Below are 17,239 nucleotides of genomic sequence, written 5' to 3' on the forward strand. Positions count from 1 at the left end.
TTCTTTTTTCCAATCCATTCTCACATAGCTACCAAAATTCCTTCCTAAACAGATTTGACTGTAATACCAGTGTTAATAAAAACCTTCAGTGATTCCCAATTCTTTCCTCTGATAAGCTATAAACTTGTTAGTTTGGCATTTTAGATCTTCCATTATCTCTCTTTAACATACTTTCCTTGATTTATTTCAGTTTATTCCCTTTCATTTTCTATTTTAGGTCTATTCTTTGAACTGTTAGTTCTTTCAGCTTCTATGTATTTATGCCTCAGTAGTCCATTAGCATTTGCTTTTCACAATTCTTATTTTTCTTCATTGCCTAGCTCAACTGTCATGACCTTACCTTAGACTTCTCTCAGTTATTAGTACTTTCCCTTTCCTCAGATTCCTAGATTTCTTTGTTTCATCTTTGATTTGTTCCTTTTATTCTTTTCTCAGATTGTTATTATGTTCATGCTATACCTAGATCAGAAGAATAAACTTGAGGATTTTTGTTTGAGAATTTGTTTCTGTTTCTACCATGCTTATGATACTTTTGAGCATGGTAAGTAGTTAATAGATAAACACTTAAAATAAACAATACCTTTTATTTCTAAACATCTATTTAAAACCATTGGAAATGAGTGAATGAATAAATGAATGAAAGAAAAAATTTTGTTAACTATTTTGTCTGAACTAGGAACTGTATTAAGCATTGGGGATACAAGAATAAATAAGCAAGCTTGTCTCTGCCTTTAGGAAACATGGGGAAACATACATAAGGAGAAGATAGAGTTGAAAATTGGAGTGGAAAGAGGGAAGGTTACAAAAAAGTAATGACTTTAGGATGCCTGCAAAGTGTGTCAAGGTATAATTACTGGCTAGATAAAGTAAAAGAGCATCTATTAGAGCCTATCATTTAAAAAAAATTAATTTTAGTACTTCAATAGAGAAGGAAACTGAAGCTCATGCAATATAAGAGACTTGGTTTTTTGGTACTTCTCTGGTAAGTGTCAGATCCAGAAATCAAACCTAGGCTTTCTTACTTCAAGTTCATAATTCTTTCATTTTTATTTTATTATATTTTTAATAGTATTTTATTTTTTCCTCAATTACATATCTTCTTTTATTTTAAAATTAAATCTCCTGATTACTTTGTTTTCTAATCAAAGGGATGAAAATACCCACATTTTTCATAATTTTTATTCATATTTTTTTAATTTATTTTTATTAAAGATATTATTTGATTTACAATTTTCCACCCAATCTTACTTCCCTCCTCCCACCCCCTACGGAAAGCAATCTGTCAGTCTTTACTTTGTTTCCATGTTATACCTTGATCCAAATTGAGTGTGATGAGAGAGAAATCATATCCTTAAAGAAGAGACAAGAAGTCTAAGAGGTAGCAAGATCAAACAATAAGATATCTGTTTTTTCTAAATTAAAGGGAATAGTCCTTGAACTTTGTTCAAACTCCACATCTCCTTATCTGGATACAGATGGCACTCTCCTTTGCAGACAGCCCAAAATTGTTCCTGATTGTTGCACTGATGGAATGAGCGAGTCCTTCAAGGTTGAATATAACCCCCATGGTGCTGTTAGGGTGTACAGTGTTTTTCTGCTTCTGCTCATCTCACTCAGCATCAGTTCATGCAAATCCCTCCAGGCTTCCCTGAAATCCCATCCCTCCTGGTTTCTAATAGAACAATAGTGTTTCATGACATACATATACCACAGTTTGCTAAGCCATTCCCCAATTGAAGGACATGCACTTGATTTCCAATTCTTTGCCTCCACAAACAGGGCTGCTATAAATATTTTTGTACAAGTGATGTTTTTACCCTTTTTCTTCATCTCTTCAGGATATAGAACCAGTAGTGGTATTGTTGGGTCAAAGGGTATGCACATTTTTGTTGCCCTTTGGGCGTAGTTCCAAATAGCTCTCCAGAAAGGTTGGATGAGTTCACAGCTCCACCAACAGTATAATAGTGTCCCAGATTTCCCACAACCCTTCCAACAATGATCATTATCCTTCCTGGTCATATTGGCCAGTCTGAGAGGCGTGAGGTGGTACCTCAGAGAAGCTTTAATTTGCATTTCTCTAATAATTAATGGTTTAGAGCAATTTTTCATATGGCTATGGATTGTTTTGATCTCCTCATCTGTAAATTGCCTTTGCATATCCTTTGGCCATTTGTCAGTTGGGGAATGGCTTTTTGTTTTAAAAAGATGACTCAGTTCTCTGTATATTTTAGAAATGAGTCCTTTATCAGAATCATTAGTTGTAAAGATTGTTTCCCAATTGACAACATTTCTTTTGATCTTGGTTACAGTGGTTTTATCTGTGCAAAAGCTTTTTAATTTAATGTAATCAAAATCATCTAATTGGTTTTCGGTGTTCTCCAACTTTTCCTTAGTCATAAACTTCTCCCCTTTCCTTAGATCTGACAGGTAAAATAGTCCTTGATCTTCTAATTTGTTTATTGTATTCTTTTTTATTTCTAAGTTCTGTAACCATTTGGATCTTATCTTGGTAAAGGGTGTTAGGTGTTGGTCTAATCTAAATTTCTTCCATACTAACTTCCAATTACCCCAGCAGTTTTTATCAAAGAGGGAGTTTTTATCCTGGTGGCCTGACTCTTTGGGTTTATCAAACAGCAGATTCCTATAATCATCTCCTGCTTTTATACCTAGTCTATTCCACTGGTCCACCATTCTATTTCTTAGCCAGTAGCAAACAGTTTTTATGACTGAAGCTTTATAGTATAATTTTAGATCAGGTAGGGCTAAGCTACCTTCTTTTGCACTTTTTTCATTAAATTTCTGGCAATTCTTGACTTTTTATTTCTCCATATGAATTTTTTTTAAGAAACCAATGTTTATTTTCCATCCACATTTTTCCAACAGTATTAGAGCATCCGGGTAAATATTAGGACCACTCTGTGGTAGTTCCTACCCATTCAGTGGCCTGAGCAGTAGGAGCTGCAGACCAGTCCTCAGTAGCCGGCTGAGCACTCCGATCTTCAGTAGGGAACTGCTGAATGAGCACAGATGGCACCTGGACGCCCTCAGACCAATCAGTCACCTCTGGCTGAGCAGCAGTGAATTCTGGGGCAGGTGCAGTACATTCACCCTGAAATTCCTCCTTTGTCACTGCCTTCTCAGCTGTGGCCTGCTCTTCCTTTTCAATCTCCTCTGGATCTCTGTAGAAGTAAAGATCAGGCATGACCTCCAATGGGTGCTCATGGGAGATTGTACCATGCATCCGCAGGACTTCTCGGGCCAGCATCCACCACATCAGACCCAGTGAGTGAGCTCCCTTGCTGTTACATGGGATTTCAATGTCCACATAGCGAAGTGGGGAGTCTGTGTTGCACAGTGCAATGGTTGGAAGGTTAACATATGATGCTTCAGTCAAAGGCTGATGATCTGTACGAGGATCAGTGACCACCAAGAGGCGAGGCTCCCTGAAAGCTGCCTGGATCTGGTTAGTGAAGGTGCAATGGGTGAAGCGTCCAGCAATAGGTGTGGCGCCAGTGGCAGCAGCAAATTTCAGAATAGCTCTCTGGCCAGTGTTCCTGAATGAGATGATACTAACATCAGCTGGATTTTCAATGGCAACAATGGCACGAGCTGCCAGCAGAAGCTTTTCCCAAGTTCTCTTCAAATTAATGATATAGATGTGGTCACTCTTCCTTTTGTAGATAGACTGTTCCATCTGGAAGTCCAAATTGGTGCCACCCAAATGGGTGCCTGCAGCGAGGAATTTGAGGACATCCTCCTCCTTCATCTGCAAGACATCCAGGACTCCGGACATTGTGAAAGTTTCCCTTGAAAGTTACGACGGAAACCATGAACAACGCTGTATGGACCCCTCTTCTGGGCAGCGCGGAAAGCTCCATATGAATTCACTTAAAATTTTTTCTAACTCATTAAAGTAATTTTTTGGAATTTAGATTGGTAGGGCACTAAACAGATAGCTTAGTTGTGGTAGAATTGTCATTTTTATGATATTAGCTCTACCTATCCATGAGCAGTTGATATTTGCCCAGTTATTTAAATCTGATTTAATTTGTGTGAGAAGTGTTTTATAATTGTTTTTCAAAAAGATTCTGGGGCGGCTAGGTGGCGTAGTGGATAAAGCACCAGCCTTGGAGTCAGGAGTACCTGGGTTCAAATCTGGTCTCAGACACTTAATAATTACCTAGCTGTGTGGCCTTGGGCAAGTCACTTAACCCTGTTTGCCTTGCAAAAAAAGCCTTAAAAAAAGATTCTGAGTCTGTCTTGGCAAAAAGACTCCCAAGTATTTTATACTGTCTGAGGTTACTTTGAATTGGATTTCTCTTTCTAGCTCTTCCTACTGTATCTTGCTAGACATATATAGAAAAGTTGAGGATTTGTGAGGGTTTGTTTTATACCCTGCAACTTTGCTAAAATTTCTAATTGTTTCCAGTAGTTTTCTGGATGATTTCTTGGGATTCTCTAGGTAGACCATCATGTCATCTGCAAAGAGTGAGAGTTTTGTCTTTTCCTTCCCAATTCTAATTCCTTCAATTTCTTTTTCTTGTCTAATTGCTGAAGCTAACATTTCTAATACAATATTGAATAGTAGTGGTGATAATGGGCACCCTTGTTTCACAACCCTGATCTTATTGGGAATGCCTCTAGCCTCAGATAGATACTGCTAATTATTCTAAGGAACAGTCCATTTATTCCTAAACTCTCTAGTGTTTTTAGTAGGAATGGATGCTGTATTTTGTCAAAACCTTTTTTCAGTATCTATTGATATGATCCTATAATTTCTGCTAGGTTTGTTGTTGATATAATTGATTATACTAACAGTTTTCCTAATATTGAATCAACCCTGCATTCATGGAATAAATCCTATTAGATCATAATGTATTATCCTAGTAATAACTTGTAATCATTTTGCTAAGATTTTATTTAAGATTTTTGCATCTATATTCATCAGGTAGATTGGTCTATAATTCTCTTTCTCTGTTTTAACTCTTCCAGGTTAAGGTAACAGCACCATACTGGTTTCATAGAAAGAGTTAGGCAGAGTTCCATCTTCCCCTATTTTTCCAAAGAGTTTATATAGAATTGGAACCAATTGTTCCTTAAATGTTTGGTAGAACTCACTTGTGAATCCATCAGGTGCTGGAGATTTTTTCTTAGGCAGTTCAATGATGGCTTGTTGAATTTCTTTTTCTGAGATAGGGTTGTTTAGGTATTTAATCTCTCTTCTTCATTTAACCTGGGCAACTTATATTTTTGTAAATATTCATCCATTTCACTTATATTATCAAATTTAATGGCATAGAGTTGGGCAAATAATTTTGAATTATTACTTTAATTTCCTCCTCATTGGTGGTGAGTTCACCTTTTTCATTTATGATACTAGCAATTTGGTTTTCTTTTTTTCTTTTTTTTAATCAAATTGACCAGAGGTTTATCAATTTTATTGTTTTTTTCATAATACCAACTTTTGGTTTTATTTATTAATTCAATAGTATTTTTTGCTTTCCATTTTATTATTTTCTCCTTTAATTTCTAGAATTTTGAATCTGGTATTTAATTGGGGATTTTTGATTTCCTTTTTCTCTAATTTATTTACTTGCATGTTTAGTTCATTGATTTCCTCTTTCTCCAATTTATTCGTGTATGCATTTAAGCTATACTATATCCCCTAAAAGTCACTTTGAATGAATTCCATAGGTTTTGGCATGTTGTTTCTTTATTATCTAGGATAAAATGGTTAATTCTTTCCATAATTTGTTATTTGGTCCACTCATTTTTTTAAAATGAAGTTATTCAGTTTCCAATTTGTCCTTGGCCCAATATTGCATATGACTTTTATTGCATTGTGATCTGAGAAAGATGTATTCACTATTTCTGCCTTTCTGCAGTTGATCATTAGATTTTTATGTCCTAGTACATGGCCAATTTTTGTATAAGTTCCATGTACTGCAGAGAAAAATGTATATTCCTTTCTATCCCCATTCAGTTTCTTCCATAAGTCTACCATATCTGATTTTTCTAACAATCTATTTACCACCTTAACTTCTTTCTTGTTTATTTTATGATTCGATTTATCTGGATCTGAGAGTGGGAGGTTGAGTTCTCCCACTAGTAGAGTTTTGCTGTCTATGTCTTCCTGTAATTCTTTCAGCTTCTCCTCTAGAATGTGGATGCTATCCCACTGGTTGCATATCTATTCAGTATTGAAATAACTTTATTGTCTATGGTACCTTTTAGGAGGTAAAGTTTCCTTCCTTATCTCTTTTAATGCTATCTATTTTTGCTGCTGCTTTGTCTGAGATAAGGATTGCTACCCCTCCTTTTTTTACTTCAACTGAAGCAAAATAACTTTTGCTCCAACCTTTTACCTTTACTCTATATGTATCTAACTTCTTCAAATGAGTTTCTTGTAAGCAGCATATTGTAGGATTCTGGTTTTTAATCCACTCTGCTATTTGCTTACATTTTAAGGGAGAGTTCATCCCATTAACATTCAAGTTCATGATTACTAATTCTTTATTGCCCTCCATGCTATCTTCTCTCTGTTTGTATTTTCCCCCCTTTCTCCCCTTATCCATATTCCCCAGTATTTTGTCTCTGAATACCACCCGCTTCAGTGTGTTTGCCTTTCTATATCACCCCCTCCCCTTTCTTTCCCCTTTCTGTTATTCCTTTTCCCTGCCCTTCCTTTTGTTAGTTCCCCCTTTTTCCCCCACTCCCCTTCCCTTTCTCTGTCTCCCATCCCCTTTTCCCCTTTTCAGACTTGAAAGGTTAGATGTTTTGTAAGTTAACTGAGTATGTGTAGGTTGACTTTAAGCCAAGTCTATTGAGAAGATTCAGGTGTTTCTCTTTTGCTCCCTTCTTCCCCTCTATTACCATAGGTACTTTGTACCTCTTAGTGTAATGAGATTTACCCCATTCAATCCCCTCCCGCCTCCTGTCTCTTTCCTGACCCCCTTTTTAAGGAGGTAGTGTTTTTTTTAGATCATTCTATCTCAGTCATAGAAAATTCTGAGTATCTGTCACTTATAGTTAAGTATATTCTATCTAATAGTGTTAAAATTCTTGAGAGTTATTAGAGTCTTTCTCCCAAGTGGGGTTAAAGCCAGTTACATCTCATTAGATAGCAGTCTCATGGATAGATCATGAATGTCATGAAAGATCATGAAAGATCATTTTGGGCTAGGTATATTCTCTCTGTTAGAGTTACAATTCTCAAGATTTATGAGAATCTTTTTCCCCATGCTAGGAAACAGCCAGTTTCAACTTACTTGATAGCAGTTTTTCTTTCTTTTACCACCCCCCCCTTTATTATACCTTTTCATGTGTCTCTTGAACCTCCTTTTTGATGTCCAAATTTTCTATTTAGCTCTGGTCTTTTCATCAGGAATTTTTGGAATTCTTCCATTTCATTAAATGTCCATCTTTTTCCCTGGAAGAGAAGGCTCAGGTATGTGGGATAGTAGATTCTTGGCTGCATTCCAAGCTCCCTTGCTCTTCGAAATATCTCGTTCCAGGCCCTTTGATCCCTTTATGTTGATGCAGCCAGGTCCTGCATGATCCTTACTGTGGCTCCTTGATATTTAAATTGTTTCTTTCTGGCTGCTTGCAGGATTTTCTCTTTTTTCTGATAGTTCTGAAATTTGGCCACAGCATTCCTTGGTGTTTTCATTTTAGGATCTTTTTCTCAAGGGGATTGATGTATTTTTTCAATAACTACTTTGCCCTCCGGTTCCATGATATCAGGGCAGTTTTCCATCACTACATCCTGTAATATTAAGTCCAGGCTTTTTTTCTCTTCAATGTTTTCAGGAAGTCCTATAATTCTCAGATTGCCACTCCTCGATCTATTCTTGAGGTCAGTGGTTTTGTTGATGAGGTACTTTACATTTTGCTCTATTTTTTCTATTTTATGATTTTGTTTAACTGGCCCTTGCTGTCTCATGGACTCATTAGTTTCTGCAGACTCCATTCTTTATTTTAGGGAGGAGTTTTCTGCATTAACCTTTTGCAACTCCTTTTCCAATTGGTCAATTCTACTTTTGAAAGAGCTTTCCATTTGACCAATTGAGGTTTTGAGAGAATTATTCTCATTTTGTATTTGTCTAATTGATGATGTGAGAGATTTATTCTCCTTTTGTATTTGTCCAATTGTATTTTCTAAGGATTTGTTTTCTTGTTGCAAGGTATTAATTGTCTCTTCCAAATTTTCCAGTTGCTTTTTGAGCTCCTTCCTCCTTTCTTCAAGGAAGCCTTTATGTGCCGAAAACCAGATCATATTCCCCTCAGAGGTTCTAGATCTTTTCTGAGTTAGGGTCTTTCCCTTCCAAGAACTTTTCTATGGATCTACCTTTCTGCTAACACTTCTTCATTTTGCTAAGACCTTGAGTTGGGGAGGGGCTGGTTCACAGGAGCTTGGGATCGCTAAAGGCTTTACTCACTGAATACAATTTCTCTGGCTGGCCAGTAGGAGGTGCTGGTTGCTTTCTCTGGAGTGTCTGTGACCTTTATTTAGGCCTTCTCCCTTTGCTTGAAGGGAGGAGTTGGAGCTATTGAATTCTTTTGCCTTCAATCAATGGTGGGCTTTGCCTTGGCCATCCTTTTCCCTATTGTAAACTGGGCTGGTTCTTCTGCTCACACACTGAGGCAGAAGTAGTCTGCATTTGTTTGTTTCAGGAAGAAGCCTCAGCTGTAATGGAGGTGTGGATTCAGAGTTCCTCAAACCAGAGGAGCCCAGGGATAGTGTCTGCAGCTCTCCTGCACCAGAACTCTCCCAACAGCCCTTTTGGTAAGCTCCAGAGGGACAGCACTAACACCAGTGCCTCTGCTCCCTAGTTGACTCAAGCCCCTGCCTTCCAGCTCCACTGCTGATCCAGCAGGTTAGATTCTGGGGCCCTCAGACTCCCGGCTCCAATTCAGCTGCTAATCTGGCTGATCCATGGCTGATCCACCCTCTGAGCCTGGACTCACCTGCCCAAATTCATCCAATGCTGCTGCAAGAGACAAATCCTGAGGTAGGTGTTCTTTCTCCTGGCTTTTCTTTTTGGGTTTTGTGGGTTGGATTTCTGTTAAGAGGTTTATTTCATATGATAGATGGGGAAAGATCACGAGACTTTAGAACTGTGCCTGTGTTCTCTCCACCATCTGGGCCGGAAGTGCTGATTCATATTTTTCATAGAAAAACAGAAGAATTGAAAAAAATAAAAGATTATATTTTTTCTTCCACTCTGTTTAGTAACTTCAATCATTTTTTTAAAATAAAAGAGTAGAAAAGTTTTTATTTATTTTTACTTGGATAATCTGAAGTCTGTCATATCTGAAACATTAAAGTGTTTTGTGCTTGACCAACCAAAAGTGACAGCTGCTTGGCAGTACAGAAAATTTGACTTCTCCTTGTGGTTTTACTGTGTACATTACTTAGTTACTCTGTGGTTAAATAGGATATTTACTTTATATAATAAAATGACTAAGGTTTGTTCACAGAGAAAATTTATTAGTATTTTTATTAGGAAAAAGAATTTTAGATTTGAAAAAGTATCACTTATAGCTATACTGTGAAATAATCATAGATTCCAATTAATCAAATTTTAAAATTAAAATCCTCTTCATGTTAAGAAAAAGTGTGGAAATTACAAAACACATTGGGCAAATTGGTGTTTTGTGGCAAACACTTAGGAAGGCACAGGTAATAATGTCATAGAACAAGCACAGCATGTATAGGATGCTCTCTGTATCACTGGAGGAAACATTTATATTAATGAGATCATGGATTTCTTGAAATTTGTGAATATATTCAAAAAGTTAATGTTAGATATACTTTGTTAGGAGGATTCATTGTTAACTTGGTCAGTTTTCTAGCATGGTGGTGATGATGGTCATTACTTCTGAAAGGTATTGTTCTTTGTATTAAGCACAAAGCCAAATTTATGTCATAGTGACATCTTCAATGAAAATAAGAACACTAAATCAAAGTATTTTCCTGTTTCCATTATCTTTTGTTTATAATGGCTAAAGCATTTTATTTCAGTCTTTCTTGTTTCTAGTCAAAGATTCTGCTTGAGATGTTCATAGAAGCAACATTTCACATGCCAGTTGTTCTTTCACACTGGGGGATAGAGGGCTTGTGTTGACATTTCAGTTTCTTAGTATGATTTACTGATACAGATTTTAAGATAAATTTAGAAAAAAATTGAAATTTACAGGATGCCAAACTAATCACATTTGTCAAGCAATCTGACAATTCAGAGAAGACACTGTTCTGAGTATGCAGAATCAGAAAAACAATTTGAATGAAAATTCAATTGTGGGAATTCCCCACAATTGTATTCAGAAATATGTCCATCCAATCTTCATTTGAAGACCTTTAATGAGAAGGAACCAGCTACCTCCAGAGGCAGCCCATTCTACTTTTGAATAGACTTCCTTGTTAGAGTTTTATTTATGTTGAACTGTAATTTACATTTATTTAACTTCAAACCATTGGTCATAATTCTGCCTCCTGAGATGAAGTATTGCAAATCATATTTCTCTTTCACACTGCTAACACTTCAAGCACATGCAGGGAATTATTATGTCCCTGCTAAATTTTTGTTTCTTTGACCTAAACAATTTCTTCATAATTCCACATATGTCATGAACTACAGGCTCTCCAGTCTACCTTCCTTGTATGTAACATCCAGAGCTAAATACATTGATTGAGGTGTATTCTGAATAGGACAGAGTAGGGCAGCACAGGACACTATACATCTCAAAGAATATTTTTTTTTCTTTCCAATTCTAAAGAAGAAAAAATCATGCTTGGCAATTTTGGAGGGAGTTCCTTAGTATATAATCTCCTTTGAAATCCACTTTTATGTTCTCTTGGATCTGGTAGCTGTGGAGCTTGGCAACTATATTGTAGAGTGTGATAAAGTTATGTTTCCTCTCTGATGGTCCCCTTTGTACTGGAACAAGTTCTATTCCATCTTGTGGTCCCAGTACTTCTAGATGATTTTTACATTTTCCTGAAAATAGAATATTAGGGGTATTTTGTTTCCTCATGTTTTTGTAGACCAACACATTGAACTTTTTCCTTGAGTTGACTTTTTTTTAAATTAAAAATTGCACAAATATTCTTTTTTCTCTCTTTTCCTTCTGACTTTTACAATTCTTTAATATTATTGAAATTTTGAATTCCATCTCCTTTCCTTTTTTATGGTTTTCCTAAACATTTTCCTTTCCTCTTTCTTTTCTCTAAGAATTCTGTCTTCTATTTTAAGCCAACATTTCCCTTTTTTAATTAGTTGCATTTAAATTTTAGATCTGACTTTTCTTTTTACCCTATACTTTGATAACACCTTCCAAACACTCTCAGGATTTTTTTTTTGTTTATTTCTTTCTTGGCATCTTAATTTTAGATAGTAAAGAATTATTCTTTTAATCTGGAGCTTTTATGTAACTTGTTTGAAAATTTTTATTTTCATTGAACTGAAATCTTTATTTGTTTGGATTTCTAAAAATTTTATTTTACTTTATTTTATTTCCCTTAGTTTTGAAGCTTTCATTTACTCCTCTTTCCTCAATATTTCTGCAAGGTTTTTTTGTTGTTGGAATTTCTTTGTGAGAATTTATTTCTTTTTCTCTTTTGGTTGGGCCTCTGCAAAAAATTATTTAATGATTCTAAGAGAATCGGGGACTAATCAAATCCATCTTCAAAGCCATACCCCAGTCATAGTTCTAATTACACCATATCTTACTCATAACTTTGCTTCCTGGTGTTAAACTTTCTGGTAAATTTTTCCTGTTACCCAAATTTTCTGTATTTGCATATAAATACCTAAGGCCATGGTTTTAATTGCTAGATTCATTCTTATATTTTGCTTCCTTTGAATTTCTAGATATCTCTATTGCTTCCCCCCCCCACATTGTAATTATTCTCTCTTCCCTTTCCCTTTTCATATTGGATTAAATTTGTAAAAGTTTAGAGAAATATGTTTTTACCAGTATCTGTTAGGTACATATCATTTCTGGCCAAGAGCCCTTCATTCTTATATTTTAAGAAATGCAAATGTTGTTCTAAGTTAGCATTTTCATAAGTAGCTATTCATTTCCCTATCTAACTTTCTCCCCTAAAATTTTTATTCTCATTTGGCAGCAGTGATGAAAATGTCACTTGTACCCTCAAGGTTTCCAGTTCTTGTTCAATCCTTTTTCATTCTTGATTTTTTTCCTGGTATTATCACTAAGGTCTACATAAATAATCAGATGGTACATAGTAATTATCAGATTTGACAGTTCTTGACAATTTCTCCATCAAATTCTAGATACATGACCTGGAATCATAGTTGTTCTTTCTGTTGTTAATGTCAACTTGATAAATAGATGATTTGCATCTTCCGCAGGAAGAAGTCACCATTACCTGTTTCTTTTTCTAACATTAATGATCTCTTTTTCTCATAGAGTCTGTGGTTTCACATAACAATTCCTTGGAGACCAGACAACTACTTGATCTCTCCATCTTCTTATATGACCAGTCTTCCATCCTTTTTATCTAGCCACAAATAAGTATTTTAGGCTCATTTTATGTGATATGTCCTACTGCTAAGAAGACAAGAGCAAAACAAACCCTTAACTCAAGGAGCTTGTAGACTTGTTAGGGCCAAGACAACATGCACAAATATATACATATACATATACATATACATATATATATATATATATATATATATATATATATATATACACACACACATGGTAGATTCAAAGATATTTTGAGGAGAAAGCACAAGCCATGGGGGAAATAAGAAAAACTAATGTAAATAATACTACTTGAACCTTCAAAGAAACTCAGGATTCTTAAAGACCATTAAAGGAGGGAGAGCCTATTAGGTCTAGAAGACAAACAGTATAACAATTCCGAAGTATGAGATGAACTGATATGCAAGAGAAATATCAAGATGTGTAACTTCCACTATCCTGCAAAGCTGAGATTTCTCTTCCAGGGGAAAAAGATGGAAATTTAATGAAGTGGAAGAATTCCAAAATTTCCTGATGAAAAGACCAGAGCTAAATAGAAAATTTGGACATCAAAAAGGAGGTTCAAGAGAGACACATGAAAAGTTAAAAAAAGGGGGGAAGTAAAAGAAAAAATACTGTTATCCAATAAGTTGAAACTGGCTATATCCCAGCATGGGGGAAAAGATTCTCATAAATCTTGAGAATTGTGCTCTAACAGAGAGAATATACCTAGCCAGAAGTGATGGACACTCGTGAACTATCCATGAGACTGCTATCCAATGGGATGTAACTGGCTTTAACCCCATTTGGGAAAAAAAACTCCGATAACTGAAGAATTTTAACTCTATGAGATAGAATGCACTTATCTAGAAGTGAAGGATACTCAGAATTTTCTATGACTCAGATAGAACGATTTTTAAAAACAATACCTCCTTAAAAAGGGGGACAGGAAGGAGATGGGAGGAGGTAGGGAATTTAATGGGGTAAATCTTATTACACTAAGAGGTACAAAATACCTATGGTAATAGAGGGGAAGAAGGGAGGAGATGAGAAACACCTGAATCTTCTTCTCATCAGACTTGGCTTAAAGTCAACTTACACATACTCAGTTAACTTAAAAAAAATCTAACCTTTCAAGTATAAAAAGGGGAAAGGAGAGGGGGGATAGAGAAAGGGAGGGGTAGGAATAAAGAGGAAATAACAAAAGGAAGGGAATGGAAATGGGAAAAAGGGAAAGGGGGAAGAAAGGAGAGGGGGTGATACAGGAAGGCAAACACACTGAAAGGGGTGGTATTCAGAAACAAAATACTGGGGAATATGGATAAGGGGGGGAAGGGGGAAATACAAACAGAGGGAAGATAGCATGGAGGGCAATAAAGAATTAGTAATCATGACTTTGAATGTGAATGGGATGAACTCTCCCCTTAAAATGTTAAGTGAATAGCAGAGTGGATTAAAAACCAGAATCCTACAATATGCTGCTTACAAGAAACTCATCTAAAGCGGAGAGATACATATAGAGTAAAGGTAAAAAGTTGGAGCAAAATATATTTTTCTTCAGCTGAAGTGAAAAAAGCAGGGGAAGAAATCCTTATCTCAGACAAAGCAGCAGCAAAAATAGATAGCATTAAAAGAGGTAAGCAAGGAAACTATATCCTCCTAAAAGGTACCATAGACAATAAAGTTATTTCAATACTGAATATATATGCACCCAATAGGATAGCATCCAAATTATTAGAGGAGAAGCTGAAAGAACTACAGGAAGACATAGACTGCAAATCTCTACTAGTGGGAGATCTCGACCTCCTATTCTCAGATCCAGATATTGAATCATAAAATAACCAAGAAAGAAGTTAAGGAGGTAAGTAGATTGTTAGAAAAACTAGATATGGTAGATTTATTGAGGAAATTGAATGGGGATAGAAAAGAATATACCTTTTTCTCTGCAGTACATGGAACACACAAAAATTGACCATGTACTAGGACATAAACACCTAATGGTCAACTGCAGAAAGGCAGAAATTGTGAATACATCTTTCTCAGATCACAATGCAATAAAAGTCACATGCAATATTGGGCCAAGGAGATATAGAGCCAGAACAAATTGGAAACTGAATAACTTCATTTTAAAAAATGAGTGGACCAAAAAACAAATTATAGAAAGAATTATTCATTTTTATCCTAGATAATGACAATAATGAAACAACATACCAAAACCTATGGGATTCACTCAAAGCATCTCTCAGGGGATATATTATATCTTTAAGTGCGTACATGAATAAATTGGAGAAAGAGGAAATCAATGAACTAAATATGCAGCTAAAAAAATTAGAGAAAGAACAAATTAAAAAATTCCAATTAAACACCAAATTAGGTAATCTAAAAATTAAAGGAGAAATTAATAAAATTGAAAGCAAAAAATAATGAACTAATAAATAAAACCAAAAGTTGGTTTTATGAAAAAACCAATAAAATTGATAAACCTCTGGTCAATTTTATTCAAAAAAAGAAAGAAGAAAACCAAATTGCTAGTATCATAAATGAAAAAGTTGAGTTTACCACCAATGAGAAGGAAATTAAAGGAATATTTCAAAATTATTTTGCCCAACTCTATGCCAATAAATTTGATAATCTAAGTGAAATGGATGAATATTTACAAAAATATAAGTTGCCCAGGTTAAATGAAGAGGAGATTAAATACCTAAACAACCCTATCTCAGAAAAAGAAATTAAACAAGCCATCATTGAACTGCCTAAGAAAAAATATCCATGGCCTGATGGATTTACAAGTGAATTCTACCAAACATTTAAGGAATAATTGGTTCCAATTCTATATAAACACTTTGGGAAAATAGGAAAAGTTGGAACTCTGCCTAACTCTTTCTATGAAACAAATATGGTGCTGATACCTATACCAGGAAGAGTGAAAACAGAGAAAGAAAAATACAGAACTATCTCCCTAATGAATATAGATGCAAAAATCTTAAATAAATCTTAGCAAAATGATTATAACAAGTTATCACTGGGATAATACATTATGATCAATTAGGATTTATCCCAGGAATGCAGGGTTGGTTCAATATTAGGAAAACTGTTAGTATAATCAATTATATCTACAACAAACCTATCAGAAATTATATGATCATATAAATAGGTGCTGAAAAAGCTTTTGACAAAATACAGCACCCATTCCTATTAAAAACACTAGAGTGTAGAAATAAATGGACTGTTCCTTAGAATAATTAGCAGTATCTAACTGAAACCATCAACAAACATTATATTCAATGGGGGAGAAGCTAGAGGCATTCCCAGTAAGATCAGGGTTGTGAAACAAGGGTGCCCATTATCACCACTACTATTCAATATTGTATTAGAAATGTTAGTTTCAGAAATTAGAGAAGAAAAAGAAATTGAAGGAATTAGAATTGGGAAGGAAAAGACAAAACTCTCACTCTTTGCAGATGACATGATGGTCTACCTAGAGAATCCCAAGAAATCATCCAAAAAACTACTGGAAACAATTAGCAATTTTAGCAAATTTGCAGGTTATAAAATAAACCCTCATAAATCCTGAACTTTTCTATATATGTCTAGCAAGATACAGCAGGAAGAGCTAGAAAGAGAAATCCCATTCAAAGTAACCTTAGACTATATAAAGTACCTGGGAGTCTATTTTTCCAAGACAGACTCAGTAACTTTTTGAAAACAATTATAAAACACTTCTCACACAAATTAAATCAGATTTAAATAACTGGGAAAATATCAACTGCTCGTGGATAGGCAGAACTAATATAATAAAAATGACAATTCTACCAAAACTAAACTACCTGTTTAATGCCCTACCAATCAAAATAACAAAAAATTACTTTAATGGGTTAGAACAAGTTGTAAGTAAATTCACATAGAGAAATAAAAAGTCAAGAATTTCCAGGAATTTAATGAAAAAAATTGCAAAAGAAGGTGGTTTGCCCTACCTGATCTAAAATTATATTATTAAGCATCAGTCATCAAAACTGTTTGATATTGGCTAAGAATCAGTGTGGTGGACCAGTGGAATAGACTAGGTGCATTAGCAGGAAATAATTATAGTAATCTACTGTTTGATAAACCCAAAGAGTCCAACTATTGGTATAAAAACTCTCTCTTTGATAAAAACTACTGGGAAAATTGGAAGTTAGTATGGAAGAAACTTAGATTAGAACCAACACCTCACACCCTTTACCAAGATAAGATCCAATTGGTTACAGGACTTAGACACAAAAATCAATACTATAAACAAATTGGAAGATCAAGGACTAGTTTACCTGTCAGATCTATGGAAAGGGGAGCAGTTTGTGACTAAGGAAGAGTTGGAGAACATCACCAAAAACAAACTAGATGAGTTGGTTTGCACTAAATTAAAAAAGCTTTTGCACAGATAAAACCACTGTAACCAAGATGAAAAGAAATGTAGTAAATTGGGAAACAATCTTTACAACTAATGATTCTGACAAAAGACTCATTTCTAAATTATACAGAGATTCGAGTCATATTTTTTAAAACAAAACCTATTCCCCAAGTGACAAATGGTCAAAGGATATGCAAAGGCAATTTACAGATGAGGCGATCAAAGCAATCCATAGCCACATGAAAAATTCCTCCAAATCATTAATAAATAGAGAGATGCAAATTAAAGCTTCTCTGAGGTACCACCTCACACCAGCCCATATGACCAGAAAGGATAATAATCATTGTTGGAATGGTTGTG

At 35.2% G+C, this 17,239-nt stretch overlaps 1 long non-coding RNA gene across 4 annotated transcripts in view; it reads left to right on the top strand.

The window, feature by feature from the left end:
• Positions 1-17,239, top strand: part of LOC141517722 (uncharacterized) — an 80,481-nt gene that overhangs the window by 61,161 nt on the left and 2,081 nt on the right. Inside the window, exons 4-5 of one of the 4 annotated variants that reach the window (XR_012476964.1) lie at positions 8,674-9,011; positions 12,436-12,633. This is a non-coding gene — a long non-coding RNA (uncharacterized LOC141517722). Of the gene's footprint in view, positions 1-3,680; positions 5,047-8,673; positions 9,423-12,435; positions 12,634-17,239 lie in introns of those variants that run through there. The other 3 variants (XR_012476965.1, XR_012476963.1, XR_012476962.1) reach the window with 3 other exon arrangements.

The sequence above is a fragment of the Macrotis lagotis genome, chromosome 3, assembly GCF_037893015.1.
Source record: "Macrotis lagotis isolate mMagLag1 chromosome 3, bilby.v1.9.chrom.fasta, whole genome shotgun sequence".
Classification (NCBI taxonomy): domain Eukaryota; kingdom Metazoa; phylum Chordata; class Mammalia; order Peramelemorphia; family Peramelidae; genus Macrotis; species Macrotis lagotis.